We start from the raw sequence: 21,224 nt of genomic DNA on the forward strand, positions 1-21,224 counted from the left end.
CATATTCAAAATGCAGCAGCTCGGATTGTTACCAGGAAGTTTGAACACATAACCCCTGTTCTTAGTTCCCTGCATTGGCTTCCTGTTAGGTTTAGAGCTGACTTCAAAGTTCTCCTACTTACATATGAGGCACTTAATGGTCTAGCTCCTGCCTACCTGACAGAATTACTTCAAGTTTACAAGCTGTGTCATCCACTCAGGTCACAGAATGCAGGTTTCCTGAGTAGGTCCTCGCTGCAGCCTGCGGGATGGGGCGGGGCGAGATGTGGGCGGAGCGAGATGTCACGCAGTAGCCTTATATGGGTACGTGGATGGGCAGGACCAATTCAAAACTCCACTCCGTGACTATGGCAGCCTTGCGAAGACATAATGTTTTTACTACAACAACTAATGTGTAAACTTCACCGATGTATGAGATTTTAGCGCTTCTTTCACATTTGGATTGGAATATGTCATATGTTTGTATATATACCCTAATTATCGTATGATATATTGCAATCCAGATGCGAGAAATATTTCATATATATATTAAAATATTAATTTTATGAAAAAAATTCAAGATTAAAAATTATTTTCTTCAGCTGTTAAGAATTTATCTGCGTCAAGTTGGAGGAGGCATAAAAGATATCAATAAAGTTTTGATTATTATTTTGTTTAATGGCATACATACATTATAATTCTGTAATGCTTTCACCGATTAAAGATCCTAATCTTGTATGCAATAACGTTCCTCAAGTTGCTACAAACAACTGTGTAAAGAACACCCAGCGTACATGATCAATGAAAGCTCTTGTGTATTACAGAATATTTCATATTGTTATTTAAAAGTTTGATAGTGTTTAAAGTTGAATTAAGACATACAAATTTGTTACATGTTACAGGTGTGCGGTGCGAAATGTTATTTTACTCTCCAACAAACACCATTAAATTCACATCAGAAACAACTAACGCAGATAAATATGGGGGGAAATTGTTTGTTTTATTGACATTATTTACAAATCCTTGAAGAAAAAAAATAGTAAACAGCAGTTTCTCCTCAGGTTCCTCTTAAACTCCTGATAACCTGGTTGTCAAATAGTTGTCTTTCACTGGTAAGAAAGGATATTACAAAATTATAACCACTGAAATACAGTAAAACTGGTCTAAGTCGCCGGCTTGTAACTCGTCATTGTGCACAAGTCGACGCTCAAGCAAAAGTCCAGATTTTTCCTAATGATGTTTCCTTTAAAATTCCTTGTGTAAATCACCGCTTGTAAGTCGTCAAATTCCCTTAGTCGTCACCTAAATCCCGAACAACACAAATGAATGGATTTTCCTACATGTAAGTCGACACCCCAATCGCTGCATTCCCGCCACCTGCTTCTCACCGCCTGCTTGTCACCACGGCAATGTAGATTGTAGAAACGGGGAATCCCCACCTATCGCACTAGTCGCTCCCTGGGCTTAAGTCTCGCGTGTATAGTGCGGTGTAGTAGAGGTATGGTGTTATATTTACTAGTCGGCAAAACGGCGAGATAGACATAAGTCGCCAAAGTGTCGACTTTATAAGTCAGCAAAACGGCAAGTTATATTTACTAGTCGACCAAACGGCAAGATAGACATAAGTTGTCACTTTTAAGCTGGTCCCGCGAGTGTCGACTTAGACCGGTTTTACTGTACTTTCAAATATCTTGGTAATTTGGTCATCATTCAAGATTATTCTAAATATTAATCTTACCTCCAGTCATACTGTGGTCCATGCAGATACATCTGCCTTGCTGCTTCTTTAGATACGGAGTGTACCCCTGCAAGACCGTGTATTGTTGCCTGTAGCATAAAGATTGATTCAAACAAGTCAGTTATTAAATAGAATAAATCAAAACATGGCTTTAAAACAAATTTTAATAAGACAGTGACTACAATGTCCCCGCCTTCCGCCGCAATCGATCCGGAAGGGAAGTAGCGGAGAGATCGAGAGCAGCAGGAAGAAGCTCCATCGCTCTTCCTGGGAGCCTGCTCTCTCCTCCCCGCCTGGGATGACACCGCCGCTACCCGCCTGGCGAGCTTCCACCAGGAGAAGCCGCCTCCGTTGGAGGCATATTATTATCGGCCACGTCTGGGCCACGGAGGAATACGCGCCGTAAGAGACGCTATTCCCCGGGTCCCTAAAGCCCTTAAAGGGGCAGTCCCAGGCTTACCGGCTCCGGACGCGCCTGTCCCGGACCCGCATGCTTCGGACCTGCCTGCTCCGGACCTGCCAGCAGCACTGGTTGCAGCTGCTGCCGCTCTGCCGAGTGATGGGGGCGCATGCTGCGGCGCCCCTTGATGGCCACGTGATGGCGGCGCCCGCCAAGGCGCCCCCTGCTGGCCACGTGACGGCGGCGCCCGCCGAGGTGCCCCCTGCTAGCCGCACGCCTGAGGCGCCCCCGCCTGAGGCCGCCTCTCTGCCCGTCCAGCCCTGCTCGTCGGTCAAGCCTGATCCCGTCCTGCCCGCAGCTCCGGCTGCACCGCCTGCTGCAGCTGCCGCCGCTCTTCACGAGGCGCCCCCTGCTGGCCGCACGCCCGCGGCGCCCCCTGCTGGCCTCACGCCCGCGGCGCCCCCTGCTGGCCTCACGCCCGCGGCGCCCCCTGCTGGCCTCACGCCCGCGGCGCCCCCTGCTGGCCTCACACCCGCTGAGCCCCCTGCTGGCCACACGCCCGCGGCGCCGCCTGAGGCCGCCGCTCTTTCCGCGGCGCCGCCCGTCCAGCCCGGCTCTTCCGTCCTGCCCATCCAGCCCGGCTCTTCTGTCCTGCCCGTCCAGCCCGGCTCTTCTGTCCTGCCCGTCCAGTCTGGCTCTTCTGTCCTGCCCATCCAGCCCGGCTCTTCTGTCCTGCCCGCGGCTTCAGCTGCACCACCCGCGGCTCCGGCTGCACCGCCTGCCGCCACGCCCCTTGCTTTGCCTGAGCATCCGCCCTCGGGAGCCTCACTGATGACTCCCTTGCCCTTGCCCCAGCGAGGCCGACACCCCCCAGGACCCCGCCTTTCTGTGTCCCGCCCTGCCCCCCTGGGTTGCTCGGTGGCTGCCTGCGGGGCCTGCGCCGTCGGCTCGGCGGTCGCCTCCGGGCCCTCCCCCGGTTCCTCAGTGCCGGTCGTCGGCCGCCTCCGGGCCCCCCTACTTCGGCGGGGCATCGGACGGCCTCTTGCCGGCTTCGGCTTCCCCTCCACCTACTCCGGCTTCCCCCTTGTGCCTGCCTCAGCCGGTGTTCACTCCTGCTCCCTCCGTGTCCCCTCCGTCTCTCCCTCGTCCCGTTCCCTCGGCCCCTGTGTGGTTCCCTCCTGCTCCCTTCTCCCTGCCACCTGCGGCCCCTCCGGCCACTGCCCGTCGCCCGCCTGGGCTCCCTCGGGCTCCCTTTTGTCCCCCTTCCGTTCCTGTCTGGTCTCCCCTGTCTGCTCCTCCTCCCTTCGTTCCACCTGTCTCTGCTCCTCGTCCTTCTGTTCCTCCTCTGTTTATATGTACAAATACCTATATTTCACAAATAAAAAAAACTTGTGAGACAAAAGCCAAGCACTTTTATTGCACAAATTACATAGACTTTTTCCAATCGTTTGCTTACCGTTGACTATACCTGTACATGTCAAAATTTTGCCTGTTGAAGTGATCAGTTGAGGGTTACTCAAAATGCTGAGTTGGTCACATTCGGTGCATACTGTTTCTGGTGGTATGAGGTGTCTAGGAAAGTCATGCAGAGCTTTTGCATCTCTGCTGTTCTCTACCACTGTTTTGTTCAGTTCAGCAGGCATTTTCTTGTGAGAAATCAAATATCTCAACATTCTTTCAACTTCTTCAAAATATCTTCAAATTCTTTCAAAAAGTGTGCTCTTTTGATTTTGTCAGTTCATGACATGGAGCGTCATTTTCTGTGCTTTTCACCCTCTGAAACAATTCCTGTCTTGTCTGAAATAGGTGCCACTTAGCTGTGGCCTTGTGTTTGCAAGATCTTTGACCTGTTACACATGGACAATGCCAAGTATTTTTTTGGTGTTATATGACACAACAATTCTGCCAAGTCTGCTGTAATAAGCCATCCTGGGTTCATAAACTGAAATACACAGCTTTGTTTCAGATCCACTAAGAGTCAACAGAACTGAAATGGGAGCGTCATCATTATGTGCATACTGTTGTCTTTTTAACAGCTCTGCTTTGCGTTGAACACCAAACCACTGGTTTTGGACCATGACATCAAGAACTTCTTTTGTGAGAGTTACTTTGTTGTTATTGGTAGTAGGACAAAAATACAGTGACCGAATATGCTCACATTCAAAAGGTAGAATGCCACTTCGCTTGGCAAAATCAGCATTTAAGTTGCATGTCTTCAGTTCACATTCGGATGTAAAAGTCTCTGACCAAGTGTTCTTGATTATGAATTGGAGTTGAAGGGCCGTAAAATGACTTCTCCACAGCAAACAATCCTCATTTTGGATCCACACACTGACAGGTAAGATACCTATCACTTGAAATCCTGTCCACATTTTCTGTGTGTTTCCTTCTGATATGAATTCTCAGGTATCTCTTTTTCAGGCGCAAATTGCAGTACTCACAAACAACAGTACCAGTTGGACAATGGGCAGAGAGAGCTGGGGCTGCTGGATGAGGGACAAAGGCGGCTGGGGCTGATATCTGTGGTGTCGCTGGGGCGTTTGCCTGTGGGGAGGAGCTTGATGGGGCTGCTGGATGAGGGACGAAGGCGGCTGGGGCTGATAACTGTGGTTCGCCGTCAAGCCGTTATCAACGTGTAAAAAACACCAAACCACACTGGTTTTATCAAGGCAACAAGAAATAGATGATAGCATGACGTCATAATTGCCAACCCCCAAGAATGTACACATTGATACACAGACACACAATTACGCACCAGATCTCCAAAGAAAAAATACAACCTATATATGCACACATAATATATAACAAATAGATACCAATATCATAATAAAACAATCCCATACATACCCCAAAACAAGAGACAAAACAGACCAGGGGTGAGTTTCCCGAAGCCTTCTTAACGCTACGTCGTTCGTTAGTTCTATCTTTTAACACAGAACTTAAGAACGACGTTGCGTTAAGAACGCTTCGGGAAACTCACCCCAGTTTAGTATAGTAAGACAATTAGTAAGAGGAGTGTAAGCCTCTGCTTTCACCAACATATCACTCATGTTTTTAAATCTTTTGTAAGCGAAACGATTCTTGGGGGTTGGCAATTATGACATCACGCTATCACCTGTTTCTTGTTGCCTTGATAAAACCAGTGTGGTTTGGTGTTTTTTTTACACATTGATAACGGCTTGATGCCGAAACACGTCTGTGTGGCATGGTGCAATAAACTTTTTTTCTAAATAGTATGAGAAGTATCTTGTGAGTGCGATTCCTTTTTTGTATTTTGATGTCGTTAACTCGCACCCTAAGTAATTTTTGAGATATTTTGGAGTTTGAGCGCGCCTATTTTGATGTTGATAAGTGTGGTGTCGCTGGGGTGCTTGCCTGTGGGGAGGAGGTTGATGGGGCTGCTGGCATGGAAGGGAGCACTGCTGATGTATGGCAATTTAAATGAATTAAAAGTTGTTCTCTTCTTATTATTGTAGTGGTACAAAAGGGGCAGTGAAAGTGTGTGTGTTTTCTGCAGTTTAATCCACACTTTACTATGGTAAACTCTGAAATTGAGAAAAAAGTAATTTGAAACATTTTACCAAAATGGCCTACTTTTAGATATATTTCAGTGCTCAAACAGGTCATTTGTAGGAAGATTTCTTTTACAAGTGTAGCAGGGTGGACTTTTGGGGTAGGATTGATTATTTCCGGTAGGGGCATGTATTTTACATACCTTGCGGATATAAAAAGGCAAGTGGATAGCACACCTATGGTGCGGTGCCGTCATTGGCATTTCCCGATCCGGTAACTCCCCCTCCCGGACTGCAGTGGCTTGGTGTGCTATGGTGGCATGCTGGCTGTGTGTTACCTTTATTGTGTGTCTTGGCGGTAGGTGTTGCTGTTTACTAGCGGTAATCCTCTGTTGGGTTTTAATGGCTAACGGTCATATTTTATATTGCAGTATCGGGGTAGCGAGAACAAGTGCGCTTTGTGGGTGCGATTGGGTTGCAGCTCCAGGTGTGGTTGTGAGTTAGTCCGGTGGCGGGGCTTATGGGTACTTGTTGGTGTCTATTGAAGGTGTTTTAATTCTACTTACGGTTGTCAGGATTATGGTCTCAATTTGTCATCTGTTCCAGTGTACGCCTCTTGAAGCAGGTATGCTGGACTTCACATTCTTTAGATTAAATGGTTTTCTTTTTCAGTGATTATTGTTTGTTGCTGCAGGAAATGTAAAAGTTTGAGCCTGCACTGTTGCTGCTGTTTTGCCTACGTTTGTTTTGTTTCGTTTTCCGTTCATTTTGGTTTCTTTGGTTAATTCAACACTGCCCAACAACTGTGATTGGACGCTCCTGATTTTGGGAGTCTTGGGACGCGCCAAGGATCATCGCATCGCTTCCTGGTTCCTGGAGCCGTTTTCATTTCCCTAGGATTGTGGTTTAACAACAGACGCTGGGGCTGCACAGGGCCCTGCCAGCGTCGATACAATAGTTCATCTCGGAGAGCCAGGCTGTCCCACTGGGAGCAGTATGCCCTTGTGGCGGGGCCGAGGGACCTTAACTCTGACCACTCTGGTTTTTCACCTCGCTGGAGCCAGCCGAGCAGACGAGCCAGGACTGGGTCCCCAGCCTGTGCCTCCTTCAGTTCCTCCCGGCTAAAGGCTGGGTGCCCCTCGGGCTGCTGGGGTGCGATGGTCTGGTCCGGCACCACACCCCTCACTTCCTCCAGCGTTTCTCCCCATTCCGCTGCCCCTGTGTCTATTTTAATGTCAGCCAGTCGGTCTGGTATCGGGGTACTCACTGTCTCAGGTCCAGAGGTCTCTGTTGTTCCAGAGGGATCCCCTGGTCTGGACCCTATCAGCTGCCTCGCCTCCAGTCGCCCGTAGTGCCCACAGCCACCACCGCAGGGACGCCGTGACAGGGCATCTGCGTTACCGTGCAGCCGGCCCTCCCGGTGTTGGACTTGGATGGAGAAACTCCAGGAGTTTCAATTCCATCTTGCCACCTGGCCCTCAGGCTCCTTAAAGCTCATGAGCCAGATGAATGCGGCATGGTCGGTTCTGAGGAGGAACTGGTTGCCACAGATGTATGGCTTGAACCGGGACAACCCAGTCACCATTGCCAGCAACTCCCGACGTGTGACACAGTAGTTTCGTTCTGCCTTGCCAAGACAACGGCTGAAGTAGGCAATGGCTCTCTCCCCATCTGGCCAGGACTGGGACAGGACCACCCCAATGCTACTGCTGCTGGCATCCATGTCTATGATGAATGGCTGGGTAGGGTCAGGACACGCCAGGATTGGGGCGGAGACAAGCGCAGTCCGTAGCTGGTCAAAGGCAGCCTGCTGGTTGGGACCCCACTGGAAGGCAACCTACTTTCTGGTCAGCTGGTGCAAGGGGGCGGCAATGTCGGCAAAGGCCTGGATGAACCTCCTGTAGTAGGAGGCCAGGCCCAGGAAGCTCCGCAGCTCCTCAACAGAGCACAGGATTGGCCAAGCCTCCACTGCTCTTACCTTGTCCGGGTCCGTTGCTACCCCTCTCTCGCTCACGACATGACCCAGGAACTTGACAGACCACTGCAGGAGGCTGCACTTAGCCGGACTGAGTCGTAGATTCGCTCGGCGGATGGCCTCAAACACTTGCCGTAGGTTGGCTGCCGCATCACTGAAGTTGGGTGCATGGATGAGCAGGTCATCCAGGTAGACAACACAGCAGCTCTCTGGGATCCCCTCAAGCACCCGTTCCATAAGCCGCTCAAAGGTAGCAGGGGCATTACAGAGCCCAAAGGGAAGAACCTGGAACTGCCACAAACCTCGCCCCAGGGTGAAGGCCGTCTTCTCACGGGCCTGCAGGGACAGCTCCACCTGCCAGTAACCGCTACGAAGATCCAGCGAACTGAACCACCGTGAGCCAGCTAGGGTATCAAGGGTGTCATCAATACGGGGCAAGGGATAGGAGTCCATCTTGGTATTGGTGTTGAGCCTGCGATAGTCCACGCAGAACTGCCAGGTGCCATCCTTCTTTTTAGCTAGGACAGCAGGGGCGGCCCACAGACTGGTGGATGGCTCGATGACTCCAGAGGCCAGCATCTGCCGGACCTTCTCTTCAGCAGCAACCCTTTTTACAAGAGGAATTCGGCGGGGGTGGAGACAGATGGGCGAGGCACCACCTGTGTTGATGTCATGCTGCACCAGGCTGGTGTTGGTGCAGTCTTCATCACAGGCAGCAAAGATGTCTGTATACTCCTCCAGCAGTGATCGCAGCTGAGCCCTCTCTCCTTTGTTGAGACCCTCAGCACTCCACTGGTACAGGGACTCAATGGCTTCTGCTGTCACTGCCTGGGTCACTGGGGCTCGGAGCAGAGCTGCTGCAGTGTTTGGAGCTGATGGACAAGGACTTGTGGAGGGTAGACATGCTGACCAAGCTTCCGATGGGTGGGGTCTTACTAGGGCTGCACGATTAATCGTATTTTTATCATGATAACGATATTTATGACCCACGATCAGTTAATAAATATCGTCGCGATTTTCCAGTATAAAGACCAAACTGTTTTTTATGGGCGGAGTTTACGGATTGGACTGCGTCACTATGACATTACTGCGTCTAGATTGCAAGCGCTTTCTGAAGTAGTAGAAGTCAATAGCAGCAATAACAGTCAGTCAGAATAAACATATGATGGCGGAGCAACTTGAGGGAAGTGCAGAAGTGCGATCGTTAGTTCCTAAAAAGGGGTCATACTCAGTCATCTGGAACTATTTCGGTTTCGAGGAATGTGATGTTGATCAGGTACGAGTCTTGTGCAAACTTTGCTCCTGTTCCGTCCAGACGTCCCAAGGTAACACAACAAACCTCATCAACCACCTTAAAAGCCACCACAAAGTACACTATCAAGAATTTCAACGACTGAAGGCACAAACAGCAACAACAAAAAATTCCCAGCCATCTACAACACAGACAACAATATCAGGGACATTGTTCAACGCAATACCATATCTGCCTAGCTCGCAAAGACACCGGGAAATAACAGAGGCGATCACGTACCATATAGCCAAGTATATGTGTCCAATAACCACCGTGAGCAGTGAGGGGTTTAAAAAAATGATCACAACACTTGATAAAAGATATAGCATTCCCTCACGCAACCATTTTTCCAATGTTGCGCTGCCCTCGCTGTATGCGAAATGCCGAAAAGAAATAGAAAGAGAAATTCTCAGCCTTGAATATTTTGCTGCCACGACCGACTTATGGTCAAGCAGAACTGCGGAACCACATTTGAGCTTGACAGTTCATTTTATTGACAGTGAGTTTGAGATGAAAAGCAAGCTTTTGCAAACTTCGTTTTTCCCACAAGACCATACAGCGGAGTTTATTGCAGTGGGCCTCAAAGAAGCGATGTCCGCTTGGGGCTTGGTGGAAGAAAGACTTGTGTGCATCACAACGGACAACGCAGCTAATATGATTAGGGCAGCATCTGTGAATAAGTGGCCGAGGCTACACTGCTTTGGTCACAGACTTCATTTAGCCATCGGTAAGTTGTATGTTTTTTCCCCAGATATATTGAAACAATTTGACAATTTAAAAATATTAATTGTTGTTGTTGTTTTAGTGATATTATAATGACACATTATAATGACAATGAGTCATATGTCTACAGTATAATAATCACCATTTTTATTCTGCTAATCTATCAAATTAGATACATTTAAAAGTTAAAAAAATATTTGATTAGTCAAATACAGTACTATTATGTTAATGTTTGTGAACCCAGATGAGTTTAGAATAAGTGAGTGTTTATTATTTATTAATAAATGTTTGGTATTTGTCTTATGTAGGTGTATATAATTAGTGAAATAAAAAACATTTTTTTTTTTTTCTGATCAAAAGTTGCATAAACAACAAGAGTCTTCCTGTGTCTTACTGTTTTTTTCTGATCATGTTTATTTCCTGAATAGAATGCCATGAAGGATCCAAGAATTGACCGGACTGTGGGGCTCTGTAAAAAGTTGGTGAGCTCCTTCTCTTACAGCTGGAAGCGTAAGAGAGAGTTTTTAGCTGCACAAAAGGAGATGAAACTCCCAGAGCACTCACTGAAAACAGAGTGTCCAACAAGGTGGGGATCACGTCAGGCCATGATTCTTGTCCTGTCCTCTGACAAGAAGTCTCGTCATCTTATCCCAACATGGCAGGACATGGATGTACTAGAGGCAATCAACAAATCCTTGCACCCTCTAGTTAATTTTACAGATGCACTGTCTGGCGAGAAGTACGTCAGCGTGTCATTTGTTAAGCCATTTGTTCTTCGTCTTTTCAACGCATTAATCTTGAAAGTTAAGGATGATGATACTGACCTGTCAAGAGCAATCAAGTCTAAAATTTTGGAGTACCTAAACGAAAAATACAGTGACATCCAAGCTCTATTGGACATGGCATCTACGGTGGATCCACGATTTAAGATGAGATACACGGCTGAGGACAACAAAACAACAATTCAATCCAGACTCAAAGCTGAGATGCAGACTTTGGCAATGATGGTAATAAAAATGAGCTGCACTGAGATCTATATTAGTGTTTTGAGTCTCAATTAGTTAAATTTGTTCTAAATGCCTTTTTCTGTGTTTAGGTGCCACCCCAAGAAACAGCACAAGAGACCAGCGAGGAGGAAGCTGAAGCTGGATGTGCCCCAAAGAAAAAGATGACTTTAGGAAGCTACAGTACTTTAAAACTGCTGAACAAGCCTTGCCACCTAACAACCAGGAATCCAGTGTAGCCTGTGAGCTAGAATCTTACTTGCAGTCAAGCTACCTGGATAGTGAGGGGGACCCATTAAAATGGTGGAAAGAACATGAAAAGATCTACCCAAGGCTTTCAAAAGTGGCAAAAAAATACTTGTGCATACCAGCCACAAGCTCTCCAGAGAGGGCTTTCAGTTCCGGTGGAAATGTAGTTACTTGCTTGCGGTCTTCCCTAAAGCCCGATCAAGTTGACAGGCTTGTGTTCTTAGCCAAAAATCTGTAACATGTTGTAAATTTTTTTTTTATTCTTATTTGATTTTATTACAAGTTGATGTAAAAGAGGCAGTTTAATTTTATTTATTTACCACAGCTAAGAAAAACTCTCCATTCTAAACATGTTTGGTTTGTTTATTTTTCATTTGTGGCTGTAAAGTGCAATAAGAATACACAAGTGAATAAAAGTTCATTAACAAAGGAATAATCGTCATTATTAATCGTGATAAAAATTTTGAGCAAAATAATCGTGATAATCATTTTTTCTGTTATCGTGCAGCCCTAGGTCTTACTGCCTGTGGCAGTGGCTCAGAGGCCAGGGTAATGGTGTGTACCCCCAGGGCCAGGGTCATCTGTTGTAGGTCGAGCACCGCCCTCTGATGGATGAGAAGATCCATCCCCAGGATGCAGTTGTCCTGGATTGGGGCAAGCCAGAAGTCATGGGAGACCAGCATGCACCCCATCTTGAGTTGTAGCCTGCAACAACCCTGCATAGGGATGGTCTCCCCAGTCACAGAGCACAACTGGGCGGTGGTGGTCCTCCAGCCCAGTAAGGAGTGCCCCTCCATTCTAGGCAAGAGTCCTGTCCTCACTATGGAGACTGTGGAGCCACTATCTATTAGACCACGGCAGGACACCCCATTGATGGAGCAAGGCAGAAAGGGGCTCCACAGATCTCTGAGCCGACCAACAGGATAGATGTCCAGGAATGGGCCTCCGGCCTGAGGGGTTTTGAGGGGTTGGGACGACACTTCCCTCACTGTGCCATCCCTTGGTCGTTTCCCGACAGCCTGGGAGTGGGCTCAGGGCAGAAGCGAGCCCGGTGCCCTCTCTTTCCACATCGCCAGCAGATGATCCTTACACCATTGGGAGAAGGGTCACTATCCCACCGAGTCACTGAACGTACTGCAGCATCTTCGTAGGGTGCCGCACCAAAGATTGCCTCCACCCTCTCTGCCTCAGCGAGTGCCTGCTTTACGCTAGCTGGTGCTAACAGCCGCACTTGTTGTTGTAGGAAGTCTGGAAGAAGGGCTGAGAGGAAGGCCTGCAGGGCTAGGTCTTCCTGCACTACTGCAGGGTAGTTGGGGTATGCCTGGCGGGCAAGTGCTCTGATGTCAGAAGCCAGGACTCCAAGACGCTCCCCTCTGTGCCGCCGCCGGGTGCTAAAAAGCTGACGGGCCCTCAGCTCCCCTCCGCCACTCCCAAACCGCTGCTTTAGGGCTGTCGTCAGTTCTGTAAGAGAGAAACGAGCCTCTGGTGCAATGTCCAAGAGGACTTGGAGGGCCCCTCCTTCCAGTGCCAGGCCAAGGTGGACAGCTGCAGTCTGGTCATCCCAAGCATTGTTCTTGGCGGCAAGCTCTAGCTGTACAGCAAATAGCTCCCAAGGTTGGTCCCCACTGTACTTCGGCAGGCGGACGGCTGCTGGTGGTGGAGTGAGCAGGGTTTTCTTTGGTGGCAGATCACTGGGTCTTCTCTCGTGTTTGGGAGCTCTGGGTCCACTGGCTCCCTCAGGCACCTGTGTCCGACGTCTGACCCACAGTCCGCTGACAATCTCCTGCTACAGCTCTGCAATTTCCTCTTCAAGGTTCCTCCGGGTTTCTTGGAGTAGAGTGAGTGGGATCGTAGTCCTGATCCCACTTCTGACACCATTGTGGTATCTGTTGGCTTCAGCCATAACACCACGTCAAGAAAGCAGTCTGATCCAAAGCTCTTTTATTAGCAGTCCTGAACAGGACTACTGTACATCAGGCACCAAAAGAGCACCGAAAAACAATTACACATAAGAAACACAGGGTTGTCAGACGCTGAACTCTAAGATACACACACGGTGGGAGATTTACGGAAGCTAATTATACATGAGGATCGGACTGGGTACACTCAAGACACGGGCAAACACACGCGCAACAATAAGGAATATAACCATTAACAATAACAACAACAATACAAGGGCTATTTACAACTTGCATGCTGGGACATGTGCAAATCGACCAGACGGCACTTGGCTCACCGACGCCACAATACGTTCACCGTGTGCCATACAATTGTGTGGTGGAGCACGTGTGTGTGTGTGTGGCAGTGGACTCCATTCCCCCTTTTGGATCAACTTTATTGAACAGCTGTTTCTTGCTGGTTAGTCAACGAATAGCCAGAGTCTGGTCATTGGTTCTTTTTTTATTTTTCTTTGGGGTTGCTGATGCTAAAGTGTGTGTGTTACTACTCGCTTGCCGCCACCAAGTTTATATAGACACTTTCTGGTTGTTTTTCCTCATAAGATGCAGTAAGCATGCTTTATTTTTTCCACCAAAAGACATAATTATAAATAACTGAGATCTTTCAGTTTATATGCCAGTGGAATCACTACAATATAATGTGCATCAAGGGAATTTCTCATTAAGTTAACATGAAAAATGCAAAGTACACCAATTTTCATTTGTTGTTCCTTAGCAGATGATTTGTTCAAATATTCATACCTTTATGTTTAACATGGGCATGGTTCTGCACATGTATTGCAACCCTGTATTCTTCTGCAGAACGGGTAGTGATGCTGTCCAGCCTTATTATAAGTGCAAGGCTGTCGGCTGATAAATATGGAAATGTGTCTTTAAGAAAGGAAGGGGCAGTGTTGTCATAATGCATATATTTTAACACGGATGAAAAACATAGATCAATACATAGATAAGCATCATTTAAGAAATGTAAATATATATTATAATTTGATTTTAAAAATTTTACTTTTGGTATAGTTTTGTGCACATACTGCATTGACAATTTAATACTTTTCACTGAAGCACAAACAGCCAAAACAGCAGACGTTTATGTAGTTGTCTGCTAATTAAGTTAAAAACTAAGCAGGTTTTCCCTTACAGTTCCTTAACATGCATTTCTTTATTCCAGTGCCACACATTTCTTTGTTTCATCTAGGTCAAAAAACAAGCATTTTAGACTTTAATTTGGCATGTAATTTCTGCTTACCTCTGACAGGTTATCCATCGTAACGCGAAAAGTGTTGCTTTCCCTCATTCTTGTTGGACTCAGGCATGTTGTTTCAACTATCGCCACCTGCAGTACCGGAGTGTATGGGTATTTCACCATGTGACATCTCGCCCCGCCCACATCTTGCCCCGCCCCATCCCACAGGCTGCAGCGAGGTGTACTTGCACAGAGTGAAACTGTCTGACACAAGAAAAAAAAAAAACAGAACCGATAACATTGGGCTGATATGGTAATAATTTACATTTTAACAATTAAAATGATTTTTAACGATTAAAAAAACGTCTGTGAGCCCACATACTGTACAAGCGCACAAAACTAACTGTCAGAATCAATGATCCTTAATGTTACCTGTAAGCTACTAAAATGACCAGGTAATCCATGTCAGGGAGGACACTCTGAGCTAGAATAGGAATTGTAAATTACCTTTTCAATTAAAAGGACCTGGATTTCACTTGAGCACTGAGCTCTTGCTGTGTGCTGATTGGTCAGTCTCCTATAATCATGCATGTGTCACTAATGCTAATGTGAAACAGCTGGATGAGTCTTTCAGTCAAGGAAACAAACCACAAGAAGAGCAAAAGAAGTACAAGAAGAGCTGAACTATTTAGCTTAGCACAGGAGCCTTTCAATTTGAAAGTAGTTTGTAAAACCCGAAGTAGCTCAAAGTGTCCTCCCTGACGTGTAATATCTGGTCACCCTAATAAACTACAGTTGGTTGAAGGCTCATTATCATTACGCCAGATCCCGACAGCGTAATTCATGTTCTATTTCAAAAGCGCTCGCATTTTCTTTTAAAGCAACATTTCATAGCAAACAAGTTAAATAAATAAATCTTTGAAAGTTCAGAATTTAAGCCTTACCAGGACTCTCCCAAAAAGTCTGGCTGGGGTCCTGCACAAGGCAGCATGGGTCACGTGTTCCACAGCAACAATAACACTGGGCTGCCCACAGACGTGCCTGTCTGTAAATTAGTGTACTACACTCAGATATCGGCCAGTGCCGATACATTAAAAAATGCCAAATATCGGCCCGATATATCGGCCGGTGGCTATATCGGTCAACCTCTATTAAGAACTGATGAAAAAGAAAGTAATGAATACAGCAGGAAACGGATTTCACACATTAGGTAAAACCATTTGATGGTGTACTGGGTTAACTATGACAAAGGAGTATGGCACTACTATTAAAAGACAGACAACCTGAAAGATTAAAGAGTGTACTGATGTACATGTACATGTGCGCCTGTGTGGTCTTTGCCAGATTTAGACTGCGCATGTGCTCAGAGTTCAAGCATGCGTACACCGAGTATTTTACGTACGTTTACGACTCGTAGTGAATTCTAAACATGCATGTGTGTACGTGGACAGTGATTCAATGTTGTATAATCAATATCTATATACATATCTCAATTAGAGTCTAGAAGCCGAGACAGATTCCAGTAAAATGGGCAAAATTGGTGGATTTTACCTTGCTTCCAAGGTGAACCAATAGAGCAGGAGAATTGCATTTGTTATACGTTTGAACTCGGTTTGTTGGTGTTTTGTGACCAATAAATAAATGTTATTCCCAAATAAATTTTGTCAGACTCTTAATTGACTCAGTGAAATTTCTACGACAAATATACCAACTCCACACATGGAGCCAGGGTGGAGACTTGAACCCAAGTCCCAGACGTGTGAGGCAGCTGTACTAACCACTGCAAGATAAATTATATTGCATACCTTTGTAATAATCTCGTCATAGTTGCCAAGTTTCATATTCGTAAGTGTAGGTTGTGACGTTTTGTGCCGGATAGCCGGAGAAAAAAAGGAGCTCAGAAGCAGAAATGGCGTTTAGTACAAAACTTTTATCGGCTTTTCTTTACGTCACAAAACACAATACAAAAACACATCCAGAATCAAAAGAAAGTGCAAAAGCAGAAAACTCTTCGGGAGGAGAGCAGCACACGCACTCCTCGTCCCTCTTCGTCTTTCACACACAAGCACCTGGGGGAGGGGCAGCACACCTTAAAAGGGCAACGGACATACATGCATACATGCAGTGGTATATAACGTTGTAGTGGCCATTACAGATTCCCCCCTACAAAGAAGAGGCTGACCCCAGCCGTACACAACACAAGGACATAATGTGCAATTTCAACTTCATACATGAAACATGGAGTTACAAAACTCAGTTCCCTGCCATACCCACAAGAGCACATACCAACAAGTCAGTGAAAAACCACAGTAACGCGCATGCTGACAAAACAAACAACAACAAAAAAATAAGAATACACATTGTGTCGTACCTTACGGAGCGGTGCAATGAACATCACCTGCCACATACAAGCGAACATTAGAAACAATGCTATCAGAAATAGCAAAAATACACAATGGAACATAGGGGAATATAAACCCTCGTAACACTGTAGACCCTCAAGTCGTCATAACCCCTACCAGTTAAAGTTAAGTCTGTTGGTATGGTAGTCATTAGTCCATTTCCGTTGTGACCAATCTGCGGTAACTCTTGGAGCAAGTCTAGGTCGGAGGTCATAGCAATGACTTTGTCTAGCATCATCACAGTTATGGTCATAAAGATCATGTGCAGAAACGTCAAAGTCAGCAACAGGGGCGAAACTAGCGCCGTCACCTGTGGACACATCATAAACCATGTCACTCAGAGAATCACAAGCAGCATTTGCTGCATCGGGAAAACAAGAGTCCACATAACGAGATGGAAACACCCCACCCTCAAGGTCTTCAGCAAGTTCGTCACAGCCAGACAAAAACCCATCTGTTCCATGCACCCTACTCTCAGATCTGGTATGAAAAGGCTGCATGTTAACAACATAAAAAACACCCGCATCTTCCTCTGTATCCAGCTTTCTGAGCCTGTAGTTCACATCAGACAATACCTGAGTGACGCAGCAAGGGCCAGAATAAAGTGGAACCAATTTAGTGGTGAAATTCGTTAGCGCGTCAGACTTTGGGTGATTCCTCACTCTGATAAGGTCACCAATTGAAAAATGAACAGAACGTCTTCTCTTATTGTAGTATTTCTTTCTCCTCGCATGGTTAACTTCCAAGCTCGCCTTTGCATGCTCATGAGCTTCCCGTAATGAAGACTGCAACTGTTCCAGGTAAGGAATGTCAATGTCAAGCTCTCCGTCTCCATTCGGATGACTCACCAAGTCCAAAGGAGTGTTCAACTCACGTCCGTACAACAACATGGCTGGTGATTGTCCTGTACTCTCATGAGGAGCAGTACGCAGGGCAAAACAGATCTGAGGGATGTATTTGTCCCACGAGGTGTGTTTGTCGTCAACATACGCCCTGATCGCCGTTTTCAAAGTTCTGTTCACCCGTTCCGTTGCATTCGTCTGCGGGTGATATGCAGTAGTCAGACGGTGTTCAGTTCCAATGAGGGTAAGTAATTTTTCAAACAGGTGACTCACAAAGGGGGAACCCCTGTCCGAAATAAGGTGAGTTGGTGCTCCATGACGCGAGAACACTTCGCTCAACAGTCTGCTGGCCGCTACTTGAGCTGTTGCTTCTTTCACTGCCACGATCTCTACCCACTTTGAAAAATAGTCTACAAAGACCAAGATGTAAGCATTTCCGTTGGAGGTACGAGGTAAAGGGCCGACAAAGTCAACTCCGACGAACTCCCAAGGTCCTTGAGGACGGATTGGGACCATAAGACCCGCTGGCTTACGCTGACACGGCTTAGTCAATTGGCAGACTTTACAAGAGGACACATACTTCTTCACTCCAGATGACATGTTAGGCCAGAAAAATCTGTGTTTCAAACGTGCCAAGGTCTTCGTCATCCCAAGGTGACCCGCGGTTGGATGATCGTGGTAGTATTGCAGCACAGTGTTCTTAAGAGATTCAGGAACATACAGTCTTAAACGTTTCAGAGGGTGGACACTACATGCAGATGTAGGATCATTAAAATACAGTAGGCCATCATGAACTGAAAACTGAGAAGATTCTTCTGTTGTTCCACTCGACTGGGGAGTTGTTTCCATCATTCGCAGAAGATCGCCAGTGACCGGGTCATCAAGTTGCAGTTGTTTCACATGTGATCGGTCAGAAAGGAGTAAGGCTGTCGATGAGCGGAGTTCAAGTCCACCGATTATAGCATGCTCTGGTAGTATGCCCATTGGAGACTCATCACTCTGCAGAGGATTCCTTGATAGTGCATCAGGCACTTTACTACGCTCACCAGGCTTATGTATAACGTCAAAGTCAAAGTCTTGGAGACGAAGAGACCAACGAGCAAGTCTCCCCGTGGGATTTGAGCGTGACATCAGCCATGTCAATCCACTGTGGTCAGTAAAAATCGTGACGTGTAGGCCTTCAACATACGGGCGGAAGTGTTCAAGTGCCCAAATGACTGCAAGACACTCTTTTTCAGGAGTGGAATAGGGTCTTTCGGATTTATGAAGGGTTCTACTTGCAAATGCCACCGCCACTTCCCTACCTTGCACATCCTTCTGCATCAAGGCGGCTCCAAGACCAGACCGTCGGTATGAAGAAAGAAAGGTAAATTGAAGTCCAGAAAACTCAATACAGGCGCTGTAGTCAATTTTTGCTTCAGACGCTCATATGACTCTTGACATGCAGTGTCCCAAGTGAAAGGGCTATCTTTTTTTGTGAGTGTAACCAAAGGCTCAGCCAGACGTGCATAATCATGTATGAATCTTCTGTAATACCCCGAAAGGCCTAAAAATTGTCTCACTTGTCTCACATTCACCGGGGTTTCGGAGTGCAGAACAGCATTGACTTTTCCTTGATCAGGAAGAATACCATCTGGACAAACTCTGTATCCCAAAAAATTTAATTCTTTGTGGCAAAACTGGCACTTGGCTAGCTTAATAGTCAAGCCTGCAGATCTTAACCTAAGAAAAACATCCTTCAGATCCTGGAGGTGTTGTTCAAAGGTGGGTGAAGCCACGACGATATCATCAAGATAAGGCCAGCCAGGACACTGTTCATCAGCCTTTGGAACACAACCCAAAAGGAAGGACACGGAATTGGAAAAGACTGCAATGTGACACAAAAGCAGTTTTAGCTCTAGCGCTTTCAGCCATAGGAACTTGTCAATACCCCCGAGAGAGATCAATTGTTGTCAGGAATTTCCCTCTAGAGAGGAAGTCCAGGGACTCATCAATTCTCGGTAATGGATATGAGTCTTTAACTGTGAGTTGATTTAATCCACGGTAGTCAACACAAAATCGTGGTTCGCTACCTGGCCTTTGAACAATGACGACAGGAGCAGTCCACGGTCCAACTGCGGGTTCAATGATTCCTTCCTTTAACATTTTCACTATTTGTTCTTCAAACAACTGTTTTTTTGCAGGAGAAGTTCTGTAAGGAAGTAAGTGAACTGGTTTTTCAATACCAGTATCAATATGGTGTTCAACTAACGAAGTACGTCCTAAGCGTCCATCAAAAAGATCAGGAAAGTTTCCAAGCATTTTTGTCATTTGTTCTCTTTCCATAGAGCTTAAGCAAGCTTCATCCATTTTTGGAGAAATCACAGATGAGACATCCATGAGGAACAGACTACTACTCGAATCATTTATGTCACTGCCCTCCATTTCATCAGCAATCAATGGATTGTTTCCAACAACAACTGTACTTGAAGGAATGTGAATAGTGACAGAAGCCCGCTGCATGAAATCCATACCCAGGACCAACCTAGATGGCAGATGTGTAACAACAGCAAAGCACTGATAAAAGCGCTCTCCCATGAATCCAAAATTCAACCAGGTAACGCCAACAGGATCACAAGTACTGCCATCGGCCAGTAAAATTGATGAAGTAGTCCATGGTTTAATGTTAGCCTTCAATTTAGGGTGAGACTGAACAATATCAGCTCGAACAGCCGAAAGAGATGCCCCAGTGTCTAAAGTAGCTTCTAACACTTGGCCATTAAAGTTAATTTTCACTCTGAATGGAGTGTTCCAAAAAGAAGGGGACGCAATATCTTCAACATGACTCAGAATATGTAAGCAGGATTCATCTTTGGCATAAAAAGGAGGCAGGGTCATTTCTTGGAGGGAGGACTGCCTCTCCGAATCGTCCTCCCTCCTCTGAAGTTTCCCGAGCGTCTGTCAGAGGACTGTCCATCGTACGTGGCTCTATGTTCCGGTAAGTTTAAACTTCCAGCAAGAGTAGGTGTCATCTGAGCATCTATAGGTTCAACATGATGCGAATCTGTCTCAGAAAATGAATTACATTTCGGACAAGTGCGTGAAGTGAAGCCAGGAAGTAAGCATTTGAAGCAGTGAATTTCCTTGTTCATCTTTGTTTTGTTTCTCACTATGGCAGGAAGCCATTAACTTGAACCCAAAACAACATGAAGCTCATGAGCTCTAAGAAGGAGATCCATTCCAGAGGGAACAGACGTACCATATAGAGAAATTCTGTACTTTTCGAGTGAGTGCTTACAGATTAAATTTACTTGCTCGCATTCAGGAGGCGGAGTTTTCAATTTTTTGAACTCACTCAACATATGAGCCACAAAGGTAGGGAAAGGTTCCTCAGGAGTTTGAAAACGGTCCAAGATACCTCTCATGATCTGTTCCTGGTTATCAGATGGAAGAAAGACAGTTTTGAACAACTCACAAAATCGTGCCCATGAAGCAATATGTGAACTGAGAACGGAAAACCACTTCTTTGGTTCCTTCCCCAAAAATCGAGGTAGGTTAAAGAGAATTTGTGCATCATTCAATTCAAGTGAAGTTTTGTACCCATTGACAGACTGTAACCAATCCTCAGGATGCACACGTCCATCACCAGTAAACACAGGTGGCTCCAGTTTTGACTGGTAGAGCACAGATGCCAGAATTCTACTGGTATTAGTCACATCAGAAGAATCCACTTGTGGAGAGAAAGTTACCTTCGTTGTGCAAGCATCAATAGTATTCATACCTTGATATGGCACACGGTCCGAAGGAATATGCGGAGTGGAGCTTGCTACAGGAGTTAACTTCGCTCTTTGCCTCACCGTTGCATCAACACCCCTAGGTACCAGACGTCTCACTACTTTCTGCTGCAACTCAAGAGAATCATTTAGACATTTTTGCAACATCGACATTTCAGCTGTTAGGGCTTCAACTTGAGATTCCAAACTTTTTTGTTT

The sequence above is a fragment of the Paramormyrops kingsleyae genome, chromosome 17 (assembly GCF_048594095.1).
Source record: "Paramormyrops kingsleyae isolate MSU_618 chromosome 17, PKINGS_0.4, whole genome shotgun sequence".
NCBI lineage: Eukaryota > Metazoa > Chordata > Actinopteri > Osteoglossiformes > Mormyridae > Paramormyrops > Paramormyrops kingsleyae.